Source organism: Macaca fascicularis, chromosome 8 (assembly GCF_037993035.2).
Source record: "Macaca fascicularis isolate 582-1 chromosome 8, T2T-MFA8v1.1".
Classification (NCBI taxonomy): Eukaryota; Metazoa; Chordata; class Mammalia; order Primates; family Cercopithecidae; genus Macaca; species Macaca fascicularis.
The window spans coordinates 1,962,885-1,977,508 of record NC_088382.1 but is presented as its reverse complement, the minus strand read 5'-3'; the positions used below and the strand labels follow the sequence as shown (position 1 = coordinate 1,977,508).

Genomic DNA, 14,624 nt, shown 5'->3' with positions numbered 1-14,624 from the left:
GCTTCTCCTTTTTCCAGAGGAGACGACACCACCTCACACACCCAAAAGCAAGAGGAACCCAGCCCCTTCCAGCCTTTCCCAAGGGCCAGGATTTCTTCCCAGCACACGTTACTGAGGAAACCTCCTGCTGCCATGTGCTGCAGTCCATAGAAGCAGGTAGCACCTCGGGACAGGGCCTGGGTCAGCCCAAACCAAGCCCCTCCAACACAGACATTCCCCTGTGGGCCAGGGAGACGCACCCAGGCAGGCTGGCCCAGCTCAGCTGCAGGCAGCTCTGGAGGGGGCTGAGGAGGACCTCTGCTCGGGAGAAACCCACAGACACACGACCCACTTCCACTCCACTCAGTCTCCAGGCGCACTCTGCCGGGCCTCCCGGGGAGCTCCAATGGTCTAAAAACAACCTTTAAATTTGAGGTGTTTCATTTTCCTTTGAATCTCCTAAACTAGTCATATATTCTAAGAGCGCCTTTTGAAGGAAACAGATTTTTTAGGTCACCATGAATACACAGAGGGGCCCAGGCCCGTGACAGTGTGACTGGATCCAGCTTTTGCTGCGAGGACAGTGGGGACGAGACCCCCAGCTGACCATGACACCTGGGGGGCCCCAAGAGCTTTCCGGAACTGCTTCAAGTTCAACCAACACTCACAAGTTTTAAAAGGATGAGAATGACAAATACTGAAACTGAATCAAGAAAAAGGATTCAAAAATGTATTATTTTTAAAACACACGCCTGATAAGAGTGTGTGTTGCTGTCCTTCCGGATGGTGAACTCCGCTCTGCCCAGATACCAAAGCCGCACCCACTTCCTAGAGGGTCAAAGACTTTTCTAAATTCAAAGTTTTGAATTTAAGCCTAACCGAGTGAAACAATCGAGGAGGGGGCAGAGCTGGGACGGACAGAACCGCTAATTTCCAGAGTTTGAGCCTTGATTAACTATGTACTTTCAAACCAGTCCTCACTATCTCCCAAGTGACTGCAAACAACACCTATTTCTATTTCAGAAGGTTTTTTGTTTTCGTTTTTGTTTTTTGCCATATCATTAAGTAGTCAGTTTACTGAAATAAACTGGTGAACACCTTTCAAAGTAAAAAGTTAAACAAACAAACAAAAAAACTGTTTTCTGGAATATTTTCCAAATGCAACTGGCATTTCCATAGAATTCATGTTTGGGGAGAAAAAAAATCATGTGTGCCAAATAAACATGCTGGGGAAACAATGCCGACTAAATGCCCTGATGAAAATGATGGGTGAAAATGTTTATGTATTGCCGGACACGTGGCTCACACGGGTAATCCCAGCGCTTTCAGAGGCCAAGGCGGGCTAATTGCTTGAGCCCAGGAATTTGAGACCAGCCTGGACAACACAGTAAAACCCCATCTCTTTTTAAAAAAAAAAAGGTACAAAAATTACCCTGGTGTGAAGGTGTGGACCTGTGGCCCCACCTACTTGGAAGGCTGAGGTGGGAGGATCACCTGAACCCAGTAGGTGGAAGTTGCAGTGAGCTGAGGTCGCGCCACCGTCCTGCGGCCTGGGGGACAGAGTGACACGGTGTCCCCGCCCCAACAAAAGTTTCTGTTTTGACCTAGCAACGTAACAGGCCACTGCAGGGCACATGTTCAGATTCATCCGGACGGTGACACAATCACATTAGATTTTTATTTTGTCAACTCTCTTTTTTGGAAATTATATTTTACTGCCGCTGAACTCTAACAATTAGATAAAATATACCTGGACATGATTCTATAAATATCGTTTTTTAAAAAAGCTTGACAATGTCTGGTACAAAATAGGCTCTTAAATATCTGCAAGGGGAGAAACACGAGCTGTTGGGACCGGAACCCACACTGTACCCCATACAGGAAGAAGGAATTATCTTTAAAGTCTTCAGGAAGGAAGGCAGTGAATAGGAGCCCGTGTGTGCAGGAAACGGCCCTGAGGAGACACCAAGGCCCCTCCACTCCTTCCCCATACGCCACCTCCTAGGCGGTGACACCAGCCCCGGGAGACCTGTGGGATTACCCGGGACAGTGCAGGTCCCGTGTGCCAGGTACAGGTATGACCCTGAGAAGAACCAGATGTGTTCTCGGAGGCGGCACCTCTGCTCACCGCCCAGCACGGCGCAGTTTGAAACCTGGCAGGCGGCAGCGCGCAACACGCTCGTCATGTGAGCGAATGAATGAGAGAATGACGAGCAGATGAGCAAGTTTCAAACTTTTTTTTTTTGCCAAAAGAACTCACTCTTTCCCCTAGTAAAACTTTAGGTGGAATTCCACTACACCAGGGAAATCAAGACTTTCCTCCAAACGTTTAAATCTTGGTAGTTTAGACTTGGAGAGCCTTGGAAGGGGCTTGGGGCCTGGAATTCAAGAGCTCTCTGCTGTCACCACGAGACTGGCAGACATGGCGGAGCCGCCCCCCGTCCTCTGCACGCGCTGGCGGACGTGGCGGAGCCGCCCCCCGTCCTCTGCACGCGCTGGCGGACGTGGCGGAGCCGCCCCCCGTCCTCTGCACGCGCTGGCGGACGTGGCGGAGCCGCCCCCCGTCCTCTGCACGCGCTGGCGGACGTGGCGGAGCCGCCCCCCGTCCTCTGCACGCGCTGCCGGACGTGGCGGAGCCGCCCCCCGTCCTCTGCACGCGCTGGCGGACGTGGCGGAGCCGCCCCCCGTCCTCTGCACGCGCTGCCGGACGTGGCGGAGCCGCCCCCCGTCCTCTGCACGCGCTGCCGGACGTGGCGGAGCCGCCCCCCGTCCTCTGCACGCGCTGGCGGACGTGGCGGAGCCGCCCCCCGTCCTCTGCACGCGCTGCCGGACGTGGCGGAGCCGCCCCCCGTCCTCTGCACGCGCTGCCGGACGTGGCGGAGCTGCCCTCTGTCCTCTGCACGCACTGGCGGGGAGGACTTTCAAGTTGTATCGACTCTCCGGAATGATGTGTTACAAATTCCTCCCAGAATTCATTTCCAGCAAGAAAAAACACAGCCTTCCTACAAGAACTCAAAAAGGGAAGTTGTGCTCAATGTAACCACCTGAGGCTGCACTCCCGGCTGCGTTGGTACCCACAGCTGTGCCCGCGGCAGGGGCCCAGGACGGAGGGCGAGGCCGCCCGGAGCAGGGCTGCTCCTCCCTGATACCCACCCACCTCCAAAGGGGCTTCCATCGATGGTGAGGCTGCGCCGCCCTCTGAGGTGAGCGTGGGGCCGGGCGTTCAAGGCGGTGTGTGCTGAGTATGTCCATCTGAGACACTCCCCGGGCCTCTGGGGGATCCTGGGCCTCACAGACCCCACCCGAGCTCCCCAAGTTCCTTCGTGAAGGGCAATGCAGAATGCCTTTAAAATCCCAGCATTTGGGGTCCTACGTTTAGCTCTGACCCGAACCCTGACAGGTTCAACTGTGTCCCCTAAATCCCTGTGCTGAAATCCTCACCCCCAATCCCACGGGTGAGCTCACCTGCAAACACGTAACTGCAGGTGCAGTTGGTTAACAGGAGGCTGTGCTAGAGCAGGTTGGGCTAACCCAGCGTGAGGGCATCCTCGCATCCTCGTGAGAGCAGAGGCCAGGACAGGGATGAGGAGCCACCTGGCGGCAGGTGCAGGAACTCCCGGGAGTGCCCACAGCCGGCGGGAGCCCGAAGAGGCAAGGAAGGCTGTGACCTACATTCCCGGGGAGCACAGACAGCCTGCCAGCACTTTGACCCGGGACTTCCGGCCTGCAGCCCAGGAGGCCTCCCCCTTCCCCGCAAGCTCAGCCAAGCCCTTTGCAACACAAAAGGTCATGTGTCATCCTCAGGGCCCTGGCGGGAGCCAGGCAAGCTGGGCCGGTCGGTTCCCACAACTCTCCTGCTGCAGCCACAGAAGGAATTCCTGCTCCTCAAAAGCCCAGCTTCAGAGCTGAGCCATTCGGCTGAAGGAGAACACTGATGAGAAAAACCACAATTTGCAAACTAGAAAAAAATGATCAAGGGCTGCTGAAAGCATCTCGGGAGATAAAACGTGTTGTAGTTTGAGATGACATGGGTGTTTCAAAAAGCTGATGAGGAATCTGCAGTGTAGCCATCATTCGCTGGACACACCACAGCCCACTGTCCTCCACCCACTAGTCCCTGTGGAGCCCAGGAGGTGGGCGGGAAGGGCCCGGCACCCTGGGTAGGCAGCATGGCAGGGAAGCAGGGAAGGGGGCCTGGGCAGGGCTGCAGCTGGGGAGAGGCTCTGTGCCCCTGCCGCACACGCAGGACGGCAGGTTCCGAGAGTCACGCGTGAAGGCCATGACATGGAGCAGGAAACACAGATGGCAGTGCAGCCCATGCCGACCCGCCAGTGCCCGGCCCAGATCTAACCACCCGCCAGCGCCCGGCCCAGATCTATCATCCACCAGCGCACAGCCCAGATCTAACCACCGCCAGCACCCGGCCCAGATCTAACCACCCACCAGCGCCCGGCCCAGATCTAACCACCCGCCAGCGCCCGGGCCAGATCTAACCACCGCCAGCGCCCGGCCCAGATCTAACCACCCGCCAGCGCCCGGCCCAGATCTAACCACCTACCAGTGCCCGGCCCAGATCTAACCACCCACCAGCGCCCGGCCCAGATCTAACCACCCGCCAGCACCTGGCCCAGAAATATCCACCCGCCAGTGCCCAGCCCAGATCTAATCATCCACCAGCGCACGGCCCAGATCTAACCACCCCTCAGCGCCCAGCCCAGATCTAATCATCCACCAGCGCACAGCCCAGATCTAACCACCCCTCAGAGCATGGCCCAGATCTAACCACCCCTCAGCGCCCAGCCCAGATCTAATCATCCACCAGCGCCTGGCCCAGATCTAATCATCCACCAGTGCTCGGCCCAGATCTAATCATCCACCAGCGAACGGCCCAGATCTAACCACCCCTCAGAGCCTGGCCCAGATCTAACCACCCCTCAGAGCCCGGCCCAGATCTATCATCCACCAGGGCCCGGCCCAGATCTAATCATCCACCAGCGCACGGCCCAGATCTAACCACCCGCCAGCACCTGGCCCAGATCTAACCACCCGCCAGTGCCCGACCCAGATCTAACCACCCGCCAGCACCTGGCCCAGATCTAACCACCCGCCAGTGCCCGGCCCAAATCTACAAATCTAACCAGGCCTTTGGGTTTGGGGGACTATTCTTCCCCTGACCCTCTCCTCTGGCCTGCCCAGGACAGGCTACCCTCTGGCCACAGCTGCACTTTCCAGGAGAACCGCAGGCTCTGCTGCACTCAGGGGCCGGCCCTTGTGGGTCACCAGCAGCTTGACAGGATGGCCCTAATGCTGACCAACAGCAGCAGCCATTTGAGCCTCAGGATTCCGACTGTTTCTGTCACGGCAAGGCCACTGGGGCTGCCTTGGTGGCACTGACTTCTTACCAACCTATTTACACTTGTCAGTATGCAGGTAATTGGCTCATCAATTGAGGCACACATTTCTAAAACAAGTTATGAAATAGAAAACCTTAAGAAACATGTTTCCAATTATTATGGCATAATATGACTATGCCCATTTTAGTTTATATGCAAAAAAGGGTGAGGAAGTTACCTGACAGTCCAATCTTTAAAATGCTGCTGCTGGAAACGGTGCTGCGCCCCGGTTCTCTCCAGGACGATGGAGAGGATCTAGAGGGCCCTCAGGACAGAAACAGTGCTGCTCCCCGGTTCTCTCCAGGATGACGGAGAGGTTCCAGGATGACGGAGAGGTTCCAGGACGACGGAGAGGTTCTAGAGGGCCTGCAGGACAGAAACGGAGCTGCTCCCCGGCTCTCTCCAGGACGACGGAGAGGTTCTAGAGGGCCCGCAGGACAGAAACGGAGCTGCTCCCCGGCTCTCTCCAGAATGACGGAGAGGTTCTAGAGGGCCCGCAGGACAGAAACGGAGCTGCTCCCCGGCTCTCTCCAGGACGACGGAGAGGTTCTAGAGGGCCCTCAGGACAGAAACGGAGCTGCTCCCCGGCTCTCTCCAGGACGATGGAGAGGTTCTACCGAGCCCTCAGGACAGAAACGGTGCTGCTCCCCGGCTCTCTCCAGAACGACGGAGAGGTTCTACCGAGCCCTCAGGACAGAAACGGAGCTGCTCCCCGGCTCTCTCCAGGACGACGGAGAGGTTCTAGAGGGCCCACAGGACAGAAACGGAGCTGCTCCCCGGTTCTCTCCAGGAGGATGGAGAGGTTCTAGAGGGCCCACAGGACAGAAACAGTGCTGCTCCCCGGCTCTCTCCAGGACGATGGAGAGGTTCTACCGAGCCCTCAGGACAGAAACGGTGCTGCTCCCCGGCTCTCTCCAGGACGACGGAGAGGTTCTACAGGGCCCACAGGACAGCTCGAGTCACGCATGGCCGTTGTACTCGGGGTGGCCAGTGTGACCAAGGGCCTCACTTGTTCCTGTTATTTAATTCTTATCAATCCTAAGTTTTGTAGACACCTGAGCCTAGTGGACCTCGCAGGCCTGAGTCTCGAGCTATCAAGACAGCTAATGGCCTGTCTGAGCCTGAGAGCCGCCCCCACACCCACTGGGCCCCTCTGCTTGTGCCTGTCTTCATATGGTCCGAAGCAGAGATTCATTTCTGCCGGTTATTATGATTTTTTTTTTTTTTTTGAGACAGAGTCATGCTCTGTTGCCTGCGCTGGAGTGCGGTGTTGTGATCACAGCTCACTGCAGCCTTGACCTCCTGGGCTCAAGCAATCCTCCCACCTCAGCCTCCTGAGCAGCTGGGACTACAGGCATGAGCCACCACAACCAGCTAAAGTTTTATATTTTTAGTAGAGATGAGGTAGCACTGTGTTGCCCAGGCTGGTCTCAAACTCCTGAACGGAAGGGATCCTCCTGCCTCAGCTCCCAAAGTGCTGGGATTACAGGCATGAGCCAACGTGCCCAATCCAGTTTGGTTACTTTTAAGAGATACAACTTTTTAGAGAAGTTTTAGGTTCCCAAATTGAGAGGAAGGTCCAGAGAGTTCTCATATACTCCCTGCCCCTACAGAGAGCCTCCAGCACTATCCCCCATCCCCCGCCAGAGTGGAATGCTTGTTACAACTGAGGACCCAACACTGAGGTACTGTCCCTAACTACAGCCCACGGTGTGCGTGACGGCTCGCTCTGGGTGCTGTGCCTTCTATGGGTTTGGATAAGCGTGTAAAGACATGCATGCACCATTATCAAGGAATTTCGTGGCCCTAAAACTCACCTGTGCTCCACCTATCATCCTTCCCTCCCGCAAACCCCTGGCAACCACTGATCTTGTTACTGTCTCTACAGTTCTGTTTTCTAGAATGTCATGTGGTTGGAATCGCACCGTGTGCACACAGCCTTTTCAGGTTGGCTTCTCTTGCTCTGTAAGATGCATCTAAGGCTCCTCCATGTCTTCTCACAGCTTGGCAGCTCGTTTCTTCCGAGCACTGACTGTCCATTGTCTGAGTGCGCCCGGTTTACCCATCCATTCGCCTCCTGAGGGCATCACGGCTGCTTCTCGGTTCTGGTGATTACGAATAAAGCTGCTGTCGACACCCATGTGTGCAGGTATTGAGTGGACATTAAGTTTTCAACTCATTTGGATAAATATGCCGGGCATGGCCGCGGACCACACGGGAGGAATTGCTCAGCTTTGAAGAAGCCACCAAACTGCCTTCCCACAGGGTCGCCCCACGCCCTCCTCAGCATCTCTGGTCTGTGCCCACGCGGCCGCCCCACACCCTCCTCAGCATCTCTGGTCTGTGCCCACGCGGCCGCCCCACGCCCTCCTCAGCATCCCCCGTCTGTGTCCACGCGGCCACCCCACAACCTCCTCAGCATTTCCCATCTGCGTCCACGCGGCCGCCCCACGCCCTCCTCAGCATCTCCCGTCTGTGTCCACGCAACCACACCACGGTCTCCTCAGCATTTCCCGTCTGTGTCCACGCAGCCGCCCCACAACCTCCTCAGCATCTCCCGTCTGTGTCCACGCGGCCGCCCCACAACCTCCTCAGCATTTCCCGTCTGTGTCCACGCGGCCGCCCCACAACCTCCTCAGCATTTCCCATCTGCGTCCACGCGGCCGCCCCACGCCCTCCTCAGCATCCCCCGTCTGTGTCCACGCAACCACACCACGGTCTCCTCAGCATTTCCCGTCTGTGTCCACGCAGCCGCCCCACAACCTCCTCAGCATTTCCCATCTGTGCCCACGCGGCCGCCCCACGCCCTCCTCAGCATCTCCCGTCTGTGTCCACGCAACCACACCACGGTCTCCTCAGCATCTCCCGTCTGTGCCCACGCGGCCGCCCCACGCCCTCCTCAGCATCTCCCGTCTGTGTCCACGCAACCACACCACGGTCTCCTCAGCATTTCCCGTCTGTGCCCACGTGGCCGCCCCACGCCCTCCTCAGCATCTCTGGTCTGTGCCCACGCGGCCGCCCCACAACCTCCTCAGCATTTCCCGTCTGTGCCCACGCGGCCGCCCCACGCCCTCCTCAGCATCTCCGGTCTGTGCCCACGCGGCCGCCCCACAACCTCCTCAGCATTTCCCGTCTGTGCCCACGCGGCCGCCCCACAACCTCCTCAGCATTTCCCGTCTGTGTCCACGCGGCCGCCCCACAACCTCCTCAGCATTTCCCGTCTGTGCCCACGCGGCCCCACAACCTCCTCAGCATTTCCCGTCTGTGCCCACGCGGCCGCCTCACGCCCTCCTCAGCATCTCCCGTCTGTGTCCACGCAACCACACCACGGTCTCCTCAGCATTTCCCGTCTGTGTCCACGCAGCCGCCCCACAACCTCCTCAGCATCTCCCGTCTGTGTCCACGCGGCCGCCCCACAGCCTCCTCAGCATTTCCCGTCTGTGTCCACGCAACCGCCCCACGGTCTCCTCAGCATTTCCCGTCTGTGCCCACGCGGCCGCCCCACGCCCTCCTCAGCATCTCTGGTCTGTGCCCACGCGGCCGCCCCACAACCTCCTCAGCATTTCCCGTCTGTGCCCACGCGGCCGCCCCACAACCTCCTCAGCATTTCCCGTCTGTGTCCACGCGGCCGCCCCACAACCTCCTCAGCATTTCCCGTCTGTGCCCACGCGGCCCCACAACCTCCTCAGCATTTCCCGTCTGTGCCCACGCGGCCGCCTCACGCCCTCCTCAGCATCTCCCGTCTGTGTCCACGCAACCACACCACGGTCTCCTCAGCATTTCCCGTCTGTGTCCACGCAGCCGCCCCACAACCTCCTCAGCATCTCCCGTCTGTGTCCACGCGGCCGCCCCACAGCCTCCTCAGCATTTCCCGTCTGTGTCCACGCAACCGCCCCACGGTCTCCTCAGCATTTCCCGTCTGTGCCCACGCAACCGCCCCACGGCCTCCTCAGCATCTCCGGTCTGTGTCCACGCGGCCGCCCCACGGCCTCCTCAGCATCTCCCGTCTGTGTCCACGCAGCTGCCCCACGGCCTCCTCAGCATCTCCCGTCTGTGCTCTGGATTTTGGCTCTTCTAATTCGAAGTTAGTTTTAAGTGATCTTTTCTTAATGAACAAAAGAGTACGAAGAAAGTATCTAAGTTTAGTTTAAAACGTAGTCACCCTCTGTCTGGGGTGGGGAGTGGCCTCTGGGGGTGACTAGCACTGGTTGTGTGATGGCCCTACATACTTGCGAATACACTAAAGGCCACTGAGCTTTACAATTTGAATAGGTAAATGGTACTAAGATATGAATTATATCTTAATAAAGCTATAAACAAAAAAACTTAATCTCTCATTTTAAATAAACTATGCATATAAAAACACGAGGAGCCCAGGTTTGTCAGGGGAAAAACTGCTAATGTTTGAAACTTATCCATGCAGACACTATCACTTACATTAACGGCATTTAAAAGTTTGCTTCAAGGGGAAAAAAAAGAAGACTACTTCTAAAATACTGGAAGAATATTCACTAAAATTTTAACAGTACCAATCTCCCAGAGGTGAAATATTTTCTTTTTCATGACTTGTCTATATTTTAGTTTTTATTCTACAGTTAACATGCATTATAATTTTTTTAATTACCCAATTTAGATTATAAACTGTAAATCATTTGTAATACCCAAAATGTAGCTTCACTCAATATCCACTGAATTAACAACAAACAGAAACCACGATACGCCCGTCACGGCGCGGCACGTTTCCCATCCTGCTGTGTTATTCTGAAGCCCCTGGACAAGTCTACACGAGAAATGCTAAGTACAGAATCGTGGATGAGAGAATGGCTTCTGGAGTCAGAGAGCTGGGTTCAAACTTCGCTTACTGGCCACGAGACCCCATCCCTCGTCTATAGAAAGGAAGCACAGAATGGAAAGAATCCCTCCCTCGGGCACGTTGCAATGAGTAGGAAAGGCCGTGTGGTGTGTACAAAGCCATTTAACGTGAGGACTAAGATGGAGGACCCAGCGTACCTCTTCACAAAGACACTGAAGAGAAGACGACAAATACAATACGCATAAAGCAAAAGAAGATGCAGGGAACACGTCAATGTTGTTTTCTTTAGGGAAATATTTATTCCACAAGCTACCAAGACCTGGTAGCTCTGGCCCCAGCACCCTGAGTAGGAGAGAACTGGCAGCCAGCCCTGGAGAAGCAGGCCACTCATTCCCGGGCTGCCTTCCCTCGTGGGCAGACAGCGCTCTGACTGTTCCAAGTCCATAAAGAACTTTTAAAGACATGCAATGATGGAACACACTGAGAACAAGATTAAAGTAATACTCATTTTTTAAGTTAAGAGATAAAAGCTAAGCATTGTTTCTCCTGGGGCTTTGAAGAGCATATTTGATTCTAATATGAAGGTTTAACTCAGGATACGATTTTCTCTTATTTCGAATGAAGGCTGCTTATTTTTTAACTCTATTGTTTAAAGAAAAGTCCTTTAAAAAGCACCAGGCTGCAAACAGCTTCGTCCACAAGAGGCTATTCATAACCACTTCTTGGCTCTGGGTGTCACTGTGGTTTGTAGCTGCTTGTGCTGAAGGAGGCCTCAGCAGAAACAGTCCATCCCCAGAAACAGTCCATCCCCCAGAAACAGTCCATCCCCCAGAAACAGTCCATCCCTCAGAAACAATCCATCCCCATTAACAGTCCATCCCCAGAAACAGTCCATCCAGCAGAAACAGCCCATCCCCCAGAAACAGTCCATCCCCAGAAACAGCCCATCCCCAGAAACAGCCCATCCCCAGAGACAGTCTACTCCCCAGCAACAGTCCATCCCCCAGCAACAGTCCATCCCCCAGAAACAGTCCATCCCCTAGAAACAGTCCATCCCCAGAAACAGCCCATCCCCCAGAAAGAGTCCACCCCCAGAAACAGTCCATCCCCCAGAAACAGTCCATCCCCAGAAACAGTCCATCCCCAGAAACAGCCCATCCCCCAGAAAGAGTCCACCCCCAGAAAGAGTCCATCCCCAGAAACAATCCATCCCTCAGAAACAGTCCATCCCCAGAAACAGTCCATCCCCAGAAACAGTCCATCCAGCAGAAACAGTCCATCCCCCAGAAACAGTCCATCCCCAGAAACAGTCCTTCCCCCAGAAACAGTCCATCCCCCAGAAACAGTCCATCCCCTGAAACAGTCCATCCCCTAGAAACAGTCCATCCCCTGAAACAGTCCATCCCCCAGAAACAGTCCATCCCCTGAAACAGTCCATCCCCTAGAAACAGTCCATCCCCAGAGACAGTCCATCCCCAGAGACAGCCCATCCCCAGAGACAGTCTACTCCCCAGCAACAGTACATCCCCCAGAAACAGTCCATCCCCCAGAAACAGTCCATCCCCTAGAAACAGTCCATCCCCAGAAACAGCCCATCACCCAGAAAGAGTCCACCCCCAGAAAGAGTCCACCCCCAGAAACAGTCCATCCCCCAGAAACAGTCCATCCCCAGAAACAGTCCATCCCCAGAAACAGTCCATCCCCAGAAACAGTCCATCTCCCAGAAACAGTCCATCCCCAGAAACAGTCCATCCCCAGAAACAGTCCATCCCCCAGAAACAGTCCACCCCCCAGAAACAGTCCATCCCCAGAAACAGTCCATCCCCCAGAAACAGTCCATCCCCCAGAAACAGTCCATCCCCCGAAACAGTCCATCCCCTAGAAACAGTCCATCCCCAGAGACAGCCCATCCCCAGAAACAGCCCATCCCCAGAGACAGTCTACTCCCCAGAAACAGTCCATCCCCCAGAAACAGTCCATCCCCCAGAAACAGTCCATCCCCAGAAACAGCGCATCCCCCAGAAAGAGTCCACCCCCAGAAAGAGTCCATCCCCAGAAACAGTCCATCCCCCCGAAACAGTCCATCCCCAGAAACAGTCCATCCCCCAGAAACAGCCCATCCCCCAGAAACAGTCCATCCCCAGAAAGAGTCCATCCCCAGAAAGTCCATCCCCCAGAAACAGTCCACCCCCCAGAAACAGTCCATCCCCAGAAACAGTCCATCCCCCAGAAACAGTCCATCCCCAGAAACAGTCCATCCCCCAGAAACAGTCCATCCCCAGAAACAGTCCATCCCCAGAAACAGTCCATCTCCCAGAAACAGTCCATCCCCAGAAACAGTCCATCCACCAGAAACAGTCCATCCCCCAGAAACAGTCCACCCCCAGAAACAGTCCACCCCCCAGAAACAGTCCATCACCAGAAATAGTCCATCCCCCAGAAACAGTCCATCCCCCGAAACAGTCCATCCCCCGAAACAGTCCATCCCCTAGAAATAGTCCATCCCCAGAAACAGCCCATCCCCAGAGACAGCCCATCCCCAGAGACAGTCTACTCCCCAGCAACAGTCCATCCCCCAGAAACAGTCCATCCCCAGAAACAGTCCATCCCCAGAAACAGTCCATCCCCCCGAAACAGTCCATCCCCCAGAAACAGTCCATCCCCCAGAAACAGTCCATCCCCAGAAACAGTCCATCCCCCAGAAACAGTCCATCCCCCAGAAACAGTCCATCCCCCAGAAACAGCCCATCCCCTAGAAACAGTCCATCCCCAGAAAGAGTCCATCCCCAGAAAGAGTCCATCCCCAGAAAGAGTCCATCCCCCAGAAACAGTCCACCCCCCAGAAACAGTCCATCCCCAGAAACAGTCCATCCCCCAGAAACAGTCCATCCCCCGAAATAGTCCATCCCCCGAAACAGTCTATCCCCTAGAAATAGTCCATCCCCAGAGACAGCCCATCCCCAGAGACAGCCCATCCCCAGAGACAGTCTACTCCCCAGCAACAGTCCATCCCCCAGAAACAGTCCATCCCCCAGAAACAGTCCATCCCCAGAAACAGCCCATCCCCCAGAAAGAGTCCACCCCCAGAAAGAGTCCATCCCCAGAAACAGTCCATCCCCCCGAAACAGTCCATCCCCAGAAACAGTCCATCCCCCAGAAACAGTCCATCCCCAGAAACAGTCCATCCCCCAGAAACAGTCCATCCCCAGAAACAGTCCATCCCCCAGAAACAGCCCATCCCCCAGAAACAGTCCATCCCCAGAAAGAGTCCATCCCCAGAAAGAGTCCATCCCCAGAAACAGTCCATCCCCAGAAACAGTCCACCCCCCAGAAACAGTCCATCCCCAGAAACAGTCCATCCCCCAGAAACAGTCCATCCCCAGAAACAGTCCATCCCCCAGAAACAGTCCATCCCCAGAAACAGTCCATCCCCCAGAAACAGTCCATCCCCTAGAAACAATGCTGCCCCCAGAGACGATGCCAGTGTGGGTGCTGGCATCTTTCTGAGCTCATTACGGAAGTTACCAGGTATTTGGTAAATGATTTTTTGTGAACCAACATTAACATGCCAATTGTACTGATTTCTTTTGCCTGAACATAATTTGCATTGGAATTTTGCTACTAATTAGAGAAAGGCTTTAGCTGGCAGTGTGACTGTTTTGCATTCTGAGAAATCCCAGATCATCTTCTGAATGGATTTGCTAAGTGCTTACCAGCTAGGTCTAAGTACTTTAGAGATGCTAACTTGTCAAATCCTCCCCAAACTTATGAGAGGGGTTCTGTTTGTTCCAGGAATGATGGAAACTGAAGGCTGCTTAGGTCACCAGATCACACACCTCAGAGTCAACATTTAAATCCCAGAAGCTGGGCAGTAGAGCCTGAAATCTTTCCTGGTGCACAAGCTGCCTCACAAACACCACTTCACCTTGTGATGACTTGACTTGCTGCCAAGGACATTTATGGAGAAGGCACAGGGACCTGATAAAGGTGAGGAATGGGCATGGACTAAGGAATGATTCCACTGGAACACATAATAGCACCCCTGCCAGGAGGCCCCAAGGGCAGCCACTGAGAAGGACACTTATGAAGCCTGGAAAATGCCCACAAATAAAAATGTTAAAGCCAGTATAAAAATGTACACTCAAAATGTTAAAAATCAGGCCACATGTGGTGGCTCCCGCCTGTAATCCCATCACTTCGGGAGGCCAAGGTAGGCAGATCACTTGAGGTCAGGAGTTCAAGACCAGCCTGGCCAACGTGGTGAAACACTGTCTCTACTAAAAATACAAAAATTAGTTGGGCGTGGTGGCAGGTGTCTATAATCCCAGCTACTTAGGAGGCTGAGGCAGGAGAATCCTTGAACCCAGGAAGCAGAGGTTGCAGTGAGCCAAGCTCACACTGCTTCACTCCAGCCTGGGCAAGAGAGCCAGACTCTGTCT

The 14,624-nt window shown here is 54.9% G+C and overlaps 1 protein-coding gene across 25 annotated transcripts in view; it reads right to left on the bottom strand.

Annotated features, from left to right (window-relative positions):
* The window catches only part of ARHGEF10 (Rho guanine nucleotide exchange factor 10), a 148,211-nt gene that overhangs the window by 107,120 nt on the left and 26,467 nt on the right, over positions 1 to 14,624 (bottom strand). The window contains exon 1 of one of the 25 annotated variants that reach the window (XM_065518724.1): positions 5,551 to 5,749. The exons of the other annotated variants lie outside the window; for them this stretch is intronic. The gene's annotated coding sequence lies outside the window, so the exon portion shown is untranslated. Of the gene's footprint in view, positions 1 to 5,550; positions 5,750 to 14,624 lie in introns of those variants that run through there. 25 annotated transcript variants of the gene reach the window in all.